Source organism: Tupaia chinensis, unplaced genomic scaffold, assembly GCF_000334495.1.
Source record: "Tupaia chinensis unplaced genomic scaffold, TupChi_1.0 Scaffold000396_1, whole genome shotgun sequence".
Taxonomy (NCBI): Eukaryota; Metazoa; Chordata; class Mammalia; order Scandentia; family Tupaiidae; genus Tupaia; species Tupaia belangeri.
The window spans coordinates 1,222,003-1,238,833 of NW_006159898.1; the positions used below are offsets into that span (position 1 = coordinate 1,222,003).

A 16,831-nucleotide genomic window follows, 5' to 3' on the forward strand; every position below is an offset into this window, starting at 1 on the left:
TGTGAACAAATACAAGCATACTGTGTTTGAGCCATTCTATGGAGTAATTACTCTCACTCTAAATGAAACCATCTTTGGGTGAGGACTTGACCTCATGGTTTGGTTTTTTTGGTTTTTATTTTTGTTCGTTAGACAGGACCCCCCTCTGTTGTGATCTTCCTGCCTCAACCTTCCAAGTTTGAGGCATGTACCACCATGCCCAGCAACGCAGGGTGGGCGTGGAATTGAGCCCAGGCCTCCCATATGGCTTCAGCCTGTGGAGAAACAATGTCCTACCAGCACCCACCATTATGACTGGCCTGATCCTGTGTTTTGCATGGTTAAGGAATAAATTGAGCAGCAACCCTGTCAGAGTTCACAGCTTAGCTCCTCAAGTACTTGCAATGTGACCTTGAAAAAATGACCTTGTGGAACAGTTTCCTCATCTATAATATAAAAATAAGCAGCAGATAGCATAGCAGTTATGTCACTGGACTCCCACATGGCCAACCACGGTTCACGTCCCGGACCAGGTAGCTTTGAATCACACCAGGCGTGTATTGTGTGCCCAAGATCTCAGGAGGAAAATATGAGAAGGGATTGCAGTATGGTTATTCCATCTGAGGGGTGATTTCTCACTTTCCCCTCTCACTGTCTCTATCTGTCTCTCTCTCTCTTGCTCTCTTGCCTCTCTCTCTCTTTCCTTGGCAGGCACACGCACTCTAAGGCAAAAACCTCTTTAAACAATAAAAATTAAAAAAAACAAAATCTCTATTATGTAGGACTAAAACAAAGGTTAAATGAAGTAATTCATGGAAAACTCTTAGAACAGTTCCAGGAATACAGTAATAGTCAATAAATAATGACTAGTACTACTATCGTCATTATTCTAAGGTTTCTTCCAATTATAACTTCTTATTATTCTTTCAAATTCTATACCACCATTCAAAAGAACATGATTGTTCTCCTGGCTTTGTTTCAGGTTTTCATCCTTCACATCCCTTCCTCAACACTATTCCCTTTAAAAGAGATAGAGAGCTTTCCGATCCGCCATCTGCGGTGGGACCACCACCAAGATGCAGATTTTCGTAAAAACCCTCACAGGGAAGACCATCACCCTCGAGGTTGAACCGTCGGATACAATAGAAAATGTAAAAGCCAAAATCCAGGATAAGGAAGAAATTCCTTCCGATCAGCAAAGACTGATTTTTGCTGGCAAACAGTTGGAAGACGGGCGTACTTTGTCTGACTACAACATCCAAAAGGAGTCCACGCTTCATCTTGTGTTGAGACTTCGTGGTGGTGCTAAGGAAAGAAAGAAGTCTTACACCGCTCCCAAGAAGAATAAGCAGAAGAGAAAGAAGGTTAAGCTGGCTGTCCTGAAATTCTATAAGGTGGATGAAAATGGCAAAGTTAGTCGCCTTTGTCGGGAGTGTCCTTCACATGAATGTGGTGCTGGGGTTTTCATGGTCAGCCATTTTGACAGACATTATTGTGGCAAATGTTGTCTGACTTACTGTTTCAACAAACCAGAAGACAAGTCATTGTTTATGAGTTAATGAAAGAAAGGAACTAACCTTTAAAAATAAATAAATAAATAAATAAAAGAGATAGAGAGAGAGAAAATGAGAAATCACACACCCCACCCCACCCCAAGGATGACCACACCACAAATCCTCCTCCACTCTCCTCCTGGGATTTTGCGCACACATGCATCGTGCCTGGCTTGATTCTCAAACCACCAAGTTCAGGACTCAAACTGTGAATCCGGCTATGTAGGATCAAGCACCTTAACCTGCACACCACTCACTGGCTCTTCACTGTAAAATTTAAGAAGTATCTCCTTCCGTAGGCTGTTGGGAGGATCTGATATGATACTGTGTCTAGAATGTTCTAACATATGATCTGTCACATGGTAAATTGTCCTGTAGTGTGTTGGTTCTCTCCCTTTCCCAGATCTTCATCTATCTGTTGAGAATCAAGACTGAGTCAGAGCTAAGCACAACCAGGAACGGTAGTTCACATCTGACTGCACGTGAGAAAGTTAGACTGTTCTCGCTGTGTGTGTGAGGGTCATACAACTGGAGAGAGGCCTGCCATAGGAGTCAATGGGCTGCTCACAGGGATCTGCCTGGGTAAGTCCAGTGTCTCTGGCAGCAAATCAAATCCTCCTACATCAGCAGGTTTGCCGTCTTTCTAGGCCACATAAGGAAGTATGGAGTCTGGCCTGGAAGTTCCTGTATACTCTTAAATCATTGAAAATATCTGTATTTATCTTTCAAAGACAAGGCAGAATATATTGACAAAAGCCAGGCAAGTAGCAAATAAACTATACTGCAAGATGCTTTCTCTTCATTGACAACTGAGTGGAGATTGAAAAGACATAGAGAGGTAGACAATTCAACCAAATGAGAGGAGTGTGATTAATGTTCTAGGCAATTTCTAACCACGTCAAAGCATGTGCTTTACTATTTGTTAACAACCTCTCAGGTCCTTGGTCCAGCTCATTTTCACAGGTTCCAAACAGAATCCTTCAAAGTAAATGAAAAGCCACTGCCTGGACTAGAAACAAAGTACTAGGTCATTGAAAAAGTCATGCCATATTTTTCCATGTTTTTCTACCCAAAAAATGTGTTATGACTTTTCCAGCAAACCAATACTGGGGGCCTTTGAGCTTTTATATTAATAAATGGTAAAGACAAAAAGTTAGCAAGTCATAAGATTAAGAAGTTAATCATTGGGACCAGCAGGTGGCATGGTGGTTAAGGCACTGGACACTCCCACATGGCTGACCGGGGTTCGAGTCCTGAATCTGGTGGCTTGATTTCTCGCTTCCTCTCTCTCTCACTCTCAACGTCTGTCTCTCTCTGGTCAAATTAAAAAATAAATGAATGAATAAATAAAATAAAATAATTATAAAAAAAAGAAGTTAATCATTTATATCTTTGTATTCTTTACAGCAATTTCTATGTCTGGCTGAGCTCACTCACAAATATGTCATAGTTTCTATTTATCTGCATCAATAAGGTGGGTTCCTACAGTAGTTTCAATGAAAACAGCCTCAGACTCTGCAGTGTATTATCCTATCTCTGACAGTCCAAGAAGCTCTAAGTTGATTAATATCCATATGTATTGGGTTGTCAGAAAAGGCATGACGTATTCTTCTGTGCAAAACTGTACCATGACTTTCAGATGACCCAATAGATGATACATATTTCATACAGCTCATTGTAGCACAAGCTAAATAATTTTGATACTGAATTTGGCCACTTTTTCCAGTATCTAATAATCCAAATGGTAGCAAGTAAAAAATAAATAGGTAGTTGTTTTTAATCCATGAGACCATGTCCATTTCAATTCTGTAACTATCAATGAATATTTACTGCATTCTTACCATGTGTGGGACAAAGTATTAGGTACTACATTTAGTTTATTCAAGTCAAGCATGGCACTAGTGAGGGCAAGTCTGTAAAATCAAGCACCCAAGTGGCCCAGTTAATATAGATCTATTATCTGATCACAGAGCACCTGTCTAATCCTGGAACTAGAACATTAAAGGCATTCATTTCTTGAAGAAAAGGAAGGCCGAGTAAGAGATTATGACTCCATTAGACAATCCATTAACTTCACTCCCTTCCCACACTTGATAGAGAAATTCAGATCACTAATTAGGTGCTTATAAGTCTAAGCTTCTTAAAACTTCAGCGAGATGAAAAGTGCTTCCAATTTACTACCACATTTTAACAGTGGCCCACCTGACAGAATCTAGGAGCTTGTCTCTAACCTTTAAAAGGCATCTGCTATTCTACATTGCCTGTGCACAACAGTCTTGCTTACTCTTATGTTGACACCTTATAAGCCTTACTTTTCCCCTTGTATCTTCCCCTAATAAATATCATATATGAATACTCTTGAAAAAATAAGAGTACCTTCTGTTGCTGTAAATAACATTTTTTAATGCCAGAGGGTACATATACTTGGCAGAGGGAGAGAGAAATAATAAGGAAAAGCACCCTCCCGATGGGACCTGGCCACCCTGCAATCCCCTTTCCTCCATTCCTCCTCTCTACCAGGATCCTTTCCCACACACATCAGTGTGCGTTTCAAGCCACAGTAGTTGGGATTTGAACTATGATCAACCATGTGGCATCTGGTTTCTTCCACATAGTGCCTAACCACTGCACTAAGTGCCAACCCTAAATAATTTTTATATTGAATCTTGGCTGCCCAATAAAAATAAAAGGAAAAAAGAAACAGCGATGCCTAAACAGTTGATAGACATATGTTGTTGAAAATACTTTGTTTTTCTCTGAAGTCAGATACTCGATACAATATTTTTATCACTGGTGTCTTTTCTAAAAAAGAATTATTTAATTTCATTTATTATTATTTTTTAATTTGCTACAGGGCACATGCACTCACCATAGGGAGACAGAGAGAAGGAGAGAGAGGCAAAGTGAAAAAGCAAGCTGCCAGGTCTGGGACGCAAACTGCGGTCAGTCATGTGCGAGTCCAAAGCCCCGACCACCATGCCACCTGCTGGCCCCTATTATTGGTGTCTTTAAATTCTTTGATTTTTCCTTTGGAATGTTTAGTTTTGGTCCAGTCAATGTAGTCTGATTTATTGAGTTTGACAACTGATTTATTCTGAAATGGAGGGTGTGATGGGAAAATCTTTGGTAATTTCAAATTTTGATAAACTCTCTTAGTAATTACTGTACTTTCATAAATGTCCTGGGGACCAGCAGTTAGAGTAATGGCTATGTCGCTGGACTCCCACAAATTTGACTGCAGTTCGAGTCCCAGACCCGGTGGCTTAAACTCACGCTGGGCGCGTGTGCATGCATGCCCAAGATCCCGAGAGGAGAAAGGAGGAGAAGGGATTGTGGCATGGCCATCCCCCTTGTGGGGTGATTTCTCACTTTCTGTCTCTCTGTCTCCTTCTGTCTGTCTGGTGAGCGCACACGCCCTATAGCAAAAACCTCTCCAAATAAATAAATAAATAAATAAATAAATAAAATGTCCTTAAGTACTCAAATTTAAGAACCAGCTGGACTTCTGGGAATGTAGAGTAATTTTAATTTTACTGAATCAAACAACTATGAATTTTTCTATAATTTTTCTTCAGTTACAAAGAATTCCCAAGGCTTTAAATTTCTGAGATTTAAACTTGGTAGGACATGTTTCTTCAATTTTCTCATGCAGATGCACATCTACATCTATGAAAGCAAAACCTCTAAATGAAGTTGCTAAACTAATTTTATTTTCTCTCTGTTTTAAATAGGAATGTATAATTCAGGATCACATTTAAGTTTTTCTTTCCATTTGGAATATTGAAAATAGAATCAAAGATTTTGCTGCAGCTGCCAGGTCCTAAGCACATAATGATACTTGTCAAGATTCACTCAGTCCTCATTATTTGTTAATTTCATATGTATGAATTTGCCTACTTGCTGAAATTTATCTGTAATCCCCAAATCAATATTCACTGTGCTTTCCTGGCCATTCAGACATGTGCAAGGTAGGAGAATTTTTGAATCATTCAGTGTGCACATTCCTATCTGAGGTTGAACAAGGCTGCTGGGTTTTAGTTTTGCTGTAAGGCATGTGTACTCACCAGAGAGAGACACACAGAAAGGAAGGAAGAAAGGAAGAAAGGAAGGAAGGAAGGAAGGAAGGAAAGAAGGAAGAAAGAGAGAGAGAAATAATCCCCCAGGGGAGATGGCCACGCCACAATCTCTTCTCCTCCATTCTCCTCTTGGGATTTTGGGCACACACACACACACACATACACCCGTTTCAAGCCACCAGATCTGGAACTTGAACTGCATAGTGAGAGCCAGTGCCTTAACCACCACATGACCTGCTAGCCCCAGGAGTTCAATGTTGACAAAACAATAACATAAATTAAATAAACTTTCTATAAATTTTTAAAAAGAAACATAAACATGATAAGGTTATATATTGATCAGTTGATTAAAATATTGTGACTAGACTCTCAGGAAGACTTAACCTTGCATTTCCCCTAGTTTGGTGTTTGTTAATTCAGTGTTTATACCAACTTTAGTAAACATACCTAAAATGAATAATGAGAACTGACTGTAAACATTTGTGATAAGAATCAGTCTCTAGGGGTCAGCAGGTGGCATGGTGGTTAAGGCGGCTGGACTCCATGGCTGACTGCAGTTCAAGTCCTGGATCTGGCAGCTTGCTTTCTCACTTTCCTGCTTTCTCTCTGTCTCTCTCTGATCAACTTCAATAAAAATAAATAAATAAATAAAATAATGACAGTGAATAAAATTTTAAAATGGATGATCCAATGATGAGCATATTCATCCTCAAATTGCCCTTCATTGACTCTATTGCTGACTTAAGTTGATTTTTTAACTTTCTGCCACCCAACCAAGAGCTTTGCTTACACTGCTTTGCATCCCTACCTCATGTTCGGAAGCACTATCTCCTGGGGTCTCCCAGGCAATGTAAAAGGTTCATATCTCTATAGAAATCTAAAGCCCTCCTTGGGATTTCTGCAAATGCTCAAGATTACCTTTTCCTACTCACTTCTGGATTATTCTACTGCTTCTGCCAATTTCATTCAGTTCATGGTTCCCTAACCATTCTATTTCCATTAAAAACTACACACAAAAATCTCATATAAGGCATTAACAGGTTACTGAAATCTACTGAAGTGTTAGGACTGTGAAAACAGAGGTCAGAACCACAGTTTAGAAACTGCGACTCTAAAGCGAGAAGTATATATTGTCATTCTTAAGATACCCTCCCAAAAAGGAACAGCAAATGGTATATTGGTTATATGGCTGGACTCTCACATGGCCAACAGCAGTTCCAATCCCAGAACCAGCAGCTTGAAACTCACGCTGGGATTGTGTACATACGTGCCTAAAATCCCAAGAGGAGAAGGGATTGTGGAGTGGCCGTCCCCGCGCCCCGAGGGGGTGATTTCTCACTCTCTCTCTCAATCTGGTGAGTGCATACACTGTATAGCAAAAATCTCTCATTAGGGGGGAAAAACGGTATCTTCAATTGCACCATCACTGGAGAATTTTCAGTGCTTATCATCTCCCATCACACCATGACTCACAGTGCTACTCTCCATATGCATCCCTTTGGAGAGCAAAAGTAGAAAGAAAGAGAATTTTAAAAAGAGAGAGAGAAAAAAAAGGAAGAAATAAAGAGAGAGAGAGAGAGAAAGAAAGAGAAAGAACAAACCAACCTTATTTTCTCCTACATGGCAGTTTGACTATTCCATATTTTGCCCTGGAGTGACATGATTACTCACATCTTAAGGTTTCATCACCTACAGCAAATGGCCTATCCCATCCTTTTTCCCTTTGACATCCTCCTTCACATACTCACTCACTGCCTTCATTTGAATAGTCAGAACTGGCTTCACACAAGTAGGACTGTATCTATTTGACCTAAGTCAAGAAATAGGAGAAAACATATGTCTTTTTCTGAAAAATATGAAATAGGTTAGCAAGAAAATAGAGAGAGGTGTTGCTGTGTGAAGTGGAGAGGAGAGAAAAGCTTGGCTGCACTTCGGGATCTCATTTGTGCAGCGAGCTCATGCTTTGAAAACACTTTCTACTTCAGACACATAACAATGATAAATGAAATATTTATAGAAACCAAAAAAGACAGTGATTGATATAAAAGATAGACACCTTCACACATCAGAAACAAAATAAAATACCCAAAGGGTAGTTGGAGACTAACACGTCAAATTTGCTCCCATTCAGGTAAGAAGGGGACATTTTGACTGCCGTGAAGGAGGAGGAGCTGGAAATGTTTCTGGCAAAATGTGGGCAGTAGCACATCTCAGTGTTTGGCAGTAGGGCCTGATACGAGTTCTTTAGTCCTAAAAGAAGGCCAAGAAAAAAATATAGTAGATCTGCCAATGAGGAGTTCAGCTTTTTTGGCAGTTGTGCACCTAAGAAAGAGAAGACAAAGACAAAATCTTCATGCCAAAAGCTAAGCTCAGCTGCTAACTGGTTACACAGGTGGGCCGTCCATGCTCCCACACATCTGGGAAACATGTTCCAAATCCTCGTTTTGACTGGACCCAGAAAGCAAGGTGGAGGCTACCATAAGACAATCCGATAGAGAGCCCTCAACACAGGGGGAGGGAGAAAACAGAAGCGGGAACACTTGAAATAGGCCAGCAAAATCATAAAATAAATATTAAAAAGCTAGCAATTAGACAGATTGAAAAAATGAACCCGAGGTTCAATTTCTTTTATGAAATATAAAAGTGAAGTTTTAAATAGTTTACAGAGAATTTTGAAGAGAAATGAAGGTATGACAGCTATTTTAATAACAAGACATGGAGGGCCAGCCCACAGCAAGGTAATTAAGAAGACAGATCCCACATGGCTGTGTAATTCAAGTCCCAGACCCAGTGGTTTGGAAAACACATCAGTGCATGTGTGTACATGCCCAAAACCCAGATAGAAGGGAGAAATGGGGGGGTAGGGGTTGCAGCATGACCATGCTCCATGGGGTGTGCTTTCTCACTTTCTCTCTCTCTCTCTCTGTCAAACACATGTGCCCTCTGGCAAATTAAACAATAATAATAACAAACATCAGGAAACTATAATAGGTGAAAAGGATATGAGATCAGGCTGATATTAAAAAGAACCCATCGGGGTTCCACTGTGGGTCCTGATAAGTTCATAGCAGATTTTATTATCCTGCAGATAATGATTATGATCCCTGGACAAAATAAAAAATAGGAAAAGCAACAAATACAGGGTACTAGAGAGTGAATCAAAACAAGGCTTAAGATACTTACAGCTTTACAACTTTAGCCTTAGGGTAGGTAAATATTGGTTCTACACAAGGGTAACTAAAATACCAGTAGAAAAACCATGATCTTTTCAGGTCTCAAGAACCTGAGGGGAGTTCAGACAAACCACAAACACTGAAAAATGAGAGAAATGGGAATTCTGGGAGGAAACGCTATGGAAGGAGACACTCCAGTTCTGTGTACAGAGTGCCCAAGACTCTGGTGAGTCCCTGACAATCCATGTGTGCACTGACAGACTCCGGCAAAAGGTCAGAGAACTAAATTAAGATCTAAGCTACTGCTAGAGACAGTTTAAAATTTAAATGCAACCAAATTAATTGCCAGCACTTGTGGAAGAATATAACCAAGTTTCTACAACATAACATTTCCCAACATCTAGGATAAAATTCAAACTTACTCAACCAGGAAATGTGAACCATTTCAACAGAAAAAAAAACAATAAACAGAAACCAATCTGAGAAGATCTATCTGTTAGAAAAGGCAGACAAGGGTTTTAAAGCATTATTATGTACACTTTATGTACACCCAAGTACACGAAGAAAAATATGTACACAATAAATACCTGTTAGCAAAGAACTAGGGTGTATCTAAAACTCGGAAATTTTAGAACTGGGAAAAACAATGTCAGAGAGCTAAAAACAATGTCAGAAAGTTAAAAATGTCAGAGTCGAACATGTTTCATAGTAGAACAGACATGAGAGCAGAATGTTGGTGAACTTAAAGTTAGGTCAACAGAAATTATTTAATCTGAAAAACAGAAGAAAAAAATTTGAAAAAAATGAATAAACTTCAAGGATCTGTTGGACAACATAAAAATGTCTAACATATACGTAAACAGAGTCACAGCGAGCAAGGAAAGTGGAAAGCAGAAGTGGAAGCTTTTTTAAAAGATGAAATCAAAGATGACCACATCACAAAAATATGACAGTGAAAAATTTGGCACTTTATATGACAGATTATCAGATGTACCAGACAATGATGTACCTTTAATGCTTTGGGAACAGGAGGGAGTTAAGTAGTAATGTTATTCATGAAGGATGTTGATTCCTTCTGATCAATTTGATTTGTCAACAATGTGTGTGACACTACTTGAGCTAAACAGATATACTTCAGGATTCCCGGTATCCCTTTGGGCCTCAAGAAAAGCACTGTACATTGGAAATCTCTTGACTGAAAAATAGGCCAAGAACTTGTATTAAATAAGCTAAGAAAAAACAGGTTTCTCTCTTCCGAAAGCTACCATCTGAGAAAGATAATACTGATAAGGACAAAAGATTAAATTACATCAATAAAAGATAAGATTTCAGTTGGTTATTTAATGATAGGAAAATTAAATTTTCCTGTTTAGGAGCTGCTTGAAAGTCAGATCCATGTCTCTTTCAGTTCCCCTCAGGGACTAACACAGGGCCAGGTGTAGAATAGTACTCAGCAAGCACTCTACTGTTGAATGAGGTCAAATTAAGTGGGCATCGGAGTATTTCATTGAATCGAACATGAAAAAGAGATGCTAGAAAAGCCACACGCAGTGGAGAATAGTGAACTTCTGTGGTTTGGTTGTCTCACCACCCAGCATCCTGTCACGTTCCTACTGCCCTGATGTTCCTCCTCTCTCCCTCCCAGCACGTGGGACCCAGGTGAGTCCTCACAGGCAGCTTAGGAGTGGAGTGTGTGGCATAGACCTAAGCCAATCAGCATGTCACATTACCCTGGGTCATACTGATTGACTCAGTGATGGACACATGACTCAATAAGAGAAATCCTAGGAGAAAGATTCTGACACTTTTGCATGAGATTTGAAGACCACATCGCAAAAGATTATTAGCTGCTGTGGATTATGAGGAGAGAGCCCTTCTGGGTTTAAAGGCAACCAAGACAATATGAACATAAGAGATGAAGAAGGAGCCCCAGGTCCATTGGCATTGGTTTAGCCCCTGTATCCACCTAGTGCGTGAATCAGCTGGTCAACATTGTTTCGAAACACAGCTTGCTTACAACAAGAAAAAGAGAAACAGGAATTTTCTCCATGTCATACAATCTTTCATTTTCTCCACTCTCAACAGATCTTATTAGTGTATCTCCTCTTTCCTTTACCTTTCAGTGAATCACAACTGTCTTTATTCTATGTGAATCTGCTCATTCTACCTTTTTCCAAAAGTACTTGGCATCAGAAGAGTTTTACTTGTGTGTAGGCCTATATACTCTCTGAAATACCCACTTTCCCAGAAAAGGGACTATATTTCTTTATTTCATATACACTAGCCTATATAGTCTAAGTTGGGGGACATAGAAGGTACTCACACTAATTTTGGGGACTGTGTGGTGTTGAAGAAAAAGATTTGAGGGAAGGTCACCTAGATTCAAACTAGTCTATATTATAGAACATCTTAGCACCTCAGTATCTTCATACATAAAATATGCATAAGGATATATTTTCTACAATTGCTATGAAAATTAAATGATGTTTGGAACATGTGTATATGTTGCCTAGCTTACAGAAAATCCTCAATAATGATTAGCTTTTTCAACTCACGTTCAGTAGTGTATAAGTTGGTAATTTAAGAAAGAGATGGGGCCAGCAGAAGGCTTGGTGGTGAAGGCACTGGACTCCCACATAGCAGACTGTGGTTCGAGTCCTGGATCTAGTGGCTTGCATTCTCACTTTTCCTTTCTCTCTCTGATTAAATTAAAAAACAATAATAACAAATAAAATTAAATAAGTAAATCAGTTAATTTTTTTAAAAAGAGATAATGACAATTAGAGGACCGTAGTTACAAGAAAGAGAAGACCAAATTTTGTAGATAATGTGAATGTACACACAAGTTTCAGCCAAGAATTTAAAAAGATGGAATGAAAAAAACAGAAAATGAAGTTTAAACTAGAAAATGTGAGGACTCAGGGATGCCAGTGACCCTTTTATCATGATGTAGAGAAAAAGCACAGGCCATGTTGTCAGCTAACGAATCTCTCCTCCCAAGTTCTAACGATGTGATTGGCAGTACTGACAGTAAACTATAATTTAACTGCCGTGAACTTGTTGATTAGTCAGACTCTAAGTCTGTTAGGGCCTCCTCAGCCATTCTAGTAATTAATTGCTCAAATTAGTTGTAAGCATTGAGCTCATTGATAAACAATTTAATGATAACACACACACACACACACACACACGGCAAAGGGCAATAACAAAAAAAAACACAAAAACCTGCTGAATACTTAAAGTGAGATAGAGCTATATCCAATGTAAATGACCACAGTACTGAGTTGATGACCATTCTTCAGTTACTTGAGGGCCCAAGCTTTCCTATGAAATTACCACTGAGCCCTTACGATGAGATTCGCTGAGTAGAAACACAGGACGTCTAAATATCAAAATGATGTAGAAGGGGAAACATCTATTCAGCACATAAATACTACAGAGAAATGAGTGAAGTGTTTTAGTACTCTTGTGTCTTTTTCATCACTAGGAAAGAGCTAAACTTAGTTATGACAATATATTTCCTCCAACAGGGTGGATAGTCCCAATAAAGACCAGTGAAATGGTGTGGAGATTAGCAATAGTATTCATCAATAGCATTCATCACATCCCTATTCTATCGACATAAATCCATAGATTTATACAGAGAGTGGCTTCTTGGCTATAAAACTATGATCTGTCAAGATGCTTTCCATTTAAACTTGTACCCATTCACTTATGACAGCTTACTTCTTCTGACTGCCAATTACTCCCGTTTTGTGAGTTTCTTGTCTATATTAAATTAAAATCAGTCCCTCTACAATGTTTACCTTTTGGTTTTAGTGCTAACAGTTGAGGCCATTCATATCTACACCTCTCTCCATTTACAGTTCTTTAAATACCTGAAAATAACTATCAGGGGGGCCGGCAGGTGGCATAGTGGTTAAGGCGCTGGACATTCCCACGTGGTCGATCACGGTTCAAGTCCCAGACCTGGAGGCTTGCTTTCTTACTTTACTTCTGTGTGTATGTGTGTCTTTCTCTAGTCAAATTAAGATAAATGAATGAATAAATGAAATTAAATAATTATTTAAAAAAAAAAAACTATCAGGATGCCCAAAGTCTTCCCCTTTCATTCACTTTTCAGTCATTCAATGAATCATTATTAAGCCCCCACTTGGGGCACTCCTCTAGATAGTGGGAAAATAGTAGTAAATAAGATCAGTAAAGTCCCTCATCAAACCGACTTTCTGCTAGAAGAAGACAATGAACAAGAAAATAAAAAAGGTTCCAAGATAATTATCGATCACAGTAACTCTCAGGAAGAAACTAAACAAGTCATTTGCTTCAGAGAAGTAGTGACAGAGAGAAGTGTGGAGAGACGTCTCCCTACCTCAAAAGAGACCCGGGGACCAGCAGTTAGTGTAATGGCTACGTCGCTGGATTCCCATGTAGTCGACCATGGTTCGAGTCCCGGACCCAGTGGCTTAAACTCATGCCAGGCACATGTGCGTGCATGCCCAAAATCCCAAGAAGAGAAAGGAGGAGAAGGGATTGCGGAGTGGCCATCCCCCATAGGAGGTGATTTCTCACTTTCTGTCTCTCTGTCTCTCTCTGTCTTTCTGGTGAGCACACGTGCCCTATAGCAAAAATAAATAAATAAATAAATAAAAATAAAAAACAGCTCTCTGAGAAGAGACCTGAAAGTTGAAGCTCCAGCCAAGGAAAAGCCAAGGATAAAGCCTTTTAAATGGAAGGAGCAGCCGTCAAGTTCGGGAATTTAAAGGAAGCAATTGTGTCTGCAGAGAAGCAGGAGGAGTGAGGCCTGGGGTCCATGGGAGGCCAAGGCAGCACCAGATTATGTAGGGACTTGGTCAACAGCTTCCATTTCTTTCCAAAAGCAATGGCAAGTGACAAGCATGAGATAAAAGCTAATGTACATTTGAAAATTCACTCCAGCTGCCTAAACATTACAAATGCCTATGCCTGTAAACCATTTCTCACAGGAACGATTGCTTCTCTAATCCTGCCCGAGTTTCTCTACCCTCTTGTGCAGAAGGGAACCCAGAACTGAAGTCAGCACTTGGAGTGTGACGTGACCGTAAAGTAGGATGAAATAATAATCACTCTTACCTTCCATGTTCTCCTTCATTTGATGCAGTTTAAGATTTCCTTCCGGGTTTTCAGGGTTAGAAGCCAAATACAGAAGCATGTGAGACACAGAAGGAAATTAACTCTGCCCGAGGCCTTAGCGTCGAGGTTCTCAATTTTGTATGATCATTCGAATGACCTGAGAAGCTTTGGGAGGGGGGGGACAACAAGCAAAAAAAAAAAAAAAAAACTAGTGTCCAGACAACCAGTTAAATATCTATCAGGGATGTTCTTTCTTTCTTTCTTTTTTAAGAATTATTTTATTTAACTTTATTTAATTATTTATTTTTTATTTTGACCAAAGAGGGACAGAGTGAGAGACAAAGAAAGGAAAAGTGAGAAAAGAAGCTACCGGGTCCTTGACTCAAACTAGAGGGCCATGTGGGAACCCAGCACCTTGAACTACCATGCCACCTACCAGCCACATCTGGGGTGTTCTTTAATTTTTTATTTTTTTTATTTATTAATGTTTTAAGTTTGCTATAGGGCATGTGCACTCCCTAGAGAAAGACAGAGGGAGAGAGAAGGAAAGTGAGAAATCAGCCCAGGTGGTTGGCACACTGCAGTCCCTTCTCCTCCAGTCTCTTCTTCAGATCGTAGGCACCTGTGTGTGCATGCACATGCATACCCACAAACGCCCAGCATGCTTTTCCTATGTGGGATCCAGCCACTTTAACCACTACACCACCTACTGACCTATGGGTGTTCTTTCAAAGATCCCAGGTAATTTCATTATTCACTTTAGGACCAAAAACCATAACAGAATAGCTAGACTTGCACTTCCCAGAATTGAATGTATGGACCAATCAATCATCTGAAGATCTTGTTAAAAACACAAATTCTAGTTCAGTAGGTCTAAGGAAATGCACAAGAATCTGAATTTCTAAATATCTTTTAGATGATAACTTTGCTGTTAGCTTTAGAACCAGATTATTGAGTAGCAAGGGGGTTAGTTCAAAGATTCTCATATCCTGCACCAGAACCTCCTGGGGGGCTTATTAAAACACAGTTTGCTGGATGCTGCCCTCTGAGGTTCTGATTCAGTAGGTCTGGGGTGAGGAATTTCTAGCAAATCCACAGGCAATGCTGATGCAGTCCAGGGACCACACTTTGAAATCCACTGGGCTTTCCAGCGTGGAATAAATACTTGAACTGTAGGCTCTCAAGTTCCCTTTTCTGATTTTGTTTGTTCGTTTGTTTGTTTAGTAAGCTCTCAAGTTTGCAACACAGACTTTATAGTTTTGACTTTTACTACCCAGAAAGCTTTTTATCTCTCTTAACTCTCCCCTGAATTCTGAACACCATGTTATCATATATTCTCCACAGAAAAATACTAGCTAAAAGGCATTTTACTTTAGGAAGGAGAAATATGACGGTGACAGGCAGCAAACGTGCTTTGGATGAGGAGAAGGAAATGAATCTGAAACACTGAAGCGAGTCCTGATATGTTTTATCACCAACAGAAGCATTTACTAAATGTTGAATGATTGCTTCCTTGTAGATTTTAGCTACAGTACACAATGGTGGCTTGCTTTCTCATGTTCCCTTTGTCTCTCTCTGGTCAAATTAAAAACTAATAATAACAAATAAAATTAAGTACCTCTCCCCCCCAACACACACACACACACACTCCCTGGGCCAGCAGGAGGCGCTAAGGTTGAGGTGCCAAATCCCACATAGCCCACTCCATGGTTCAACTCCCAGACCCAGTGGATTGGAAATCACACCAGAGGTGTGTATACATGTGCTAAAAATCACAAAAGGAGAAAGGAGAAGAAGGGATTGTGCATGGCCATTCCCCCTGGTGGGAGAGGATTTCTCACTTTCCTTCTCTCTTTCTGTCTCTTTCTCTCTCTAGTGAAAGCACATGCCCTATAGCAAAAAAAAAAAAAAAAAAAAAAAAAATTTAGATATTAAAGTGTCAACAGTCGAGTATTACAGATAGAAAATAAACTGAGTTACTCTTCTAGCACCAAGTGTAACCATTTTTCTGAATAATGTTTTGCCCTAAGGTTCATCTGCATACCAAAAACATGACATATATTTCATACTCCATCTGTTATATATCTATATAGAGAGAGAGACATATATATATATGTGTGTGTATATATATATATATATATATGTGTGTGTGTGTGTGTATATATATATATATATAGAGAGAGAGAGAGAGAGAGAGAATGAGAGAGAGAGATTTCTGGTGTAACATTACTCATTTATTTTTTCTATATTTTATTCTAACACAATTATTTGAATTAATTTATTAATAAAATACATCTAAATGGGAAATCTCAGTTTTCTCTGTATAAATACTATTTTATTCAGGAACCAGCAGTTGGCATAATGGCTATGTCACTGGACTCCTATGTAGTCGACCCTGGTTTGAATTTGGATCCGGTGGCTTAAACTCATGCCAGTCACATGTGCATGCATACCCAAGATCCCTAGAGGAGAATGGAGGAGAAGGGACTGTGGCATGGCCATCTCCCCTGGGGGGTGATCTCTTGCTTTCTGTCTCTCTTCCTGTCTCTGTCTTTCTGGCGAGCGCACACACCCTATAGCAAAAATAAAAAAATTAGTTTTTATTGATGTCCAAAAACTTTAAAATGATAGATGATTAGCTATCTATAAAGTAGATACAGAAACTACCCAGCTTAGCATTCTATGAAATGGTTAAGAATTCATTTAAAACCTCTAAGACCATTGTGGCACAATTAACCTCAAAATAGCATGAAAAGTTACAGCTCTAAATTGTAATATGAAGGTGTTAGCTGTATAATTGTTGAAGAGACAGGAGACCATATAATTGGAAAGTCCCAAGTGTTCTATCAATTAACTGTTATTCTCAGAACAAAAGCAATAATAAAAAGTACATTGAGACAATGTGACAGAGTTTTTTCTCCTATTTAATCTATAATGTAAA

At 39.3% G+C, this 16,831-nt stretch overlaps 1 pseudogene; it reads left to right on the forward strand.

Annotated features, from left to right (window-relative positions):
• The first annotated feature begins 1,043 nt into the window (after positions 1-1,043).
• Positions 1,044-1,565, forward strand: LOC102468622 (ubiquitin-40S ribosomal protein S27a pseudogene; annotated as a pseudogene).
• Positions 1,566-16,831: the final 15,266 nt, after the last annotated feature.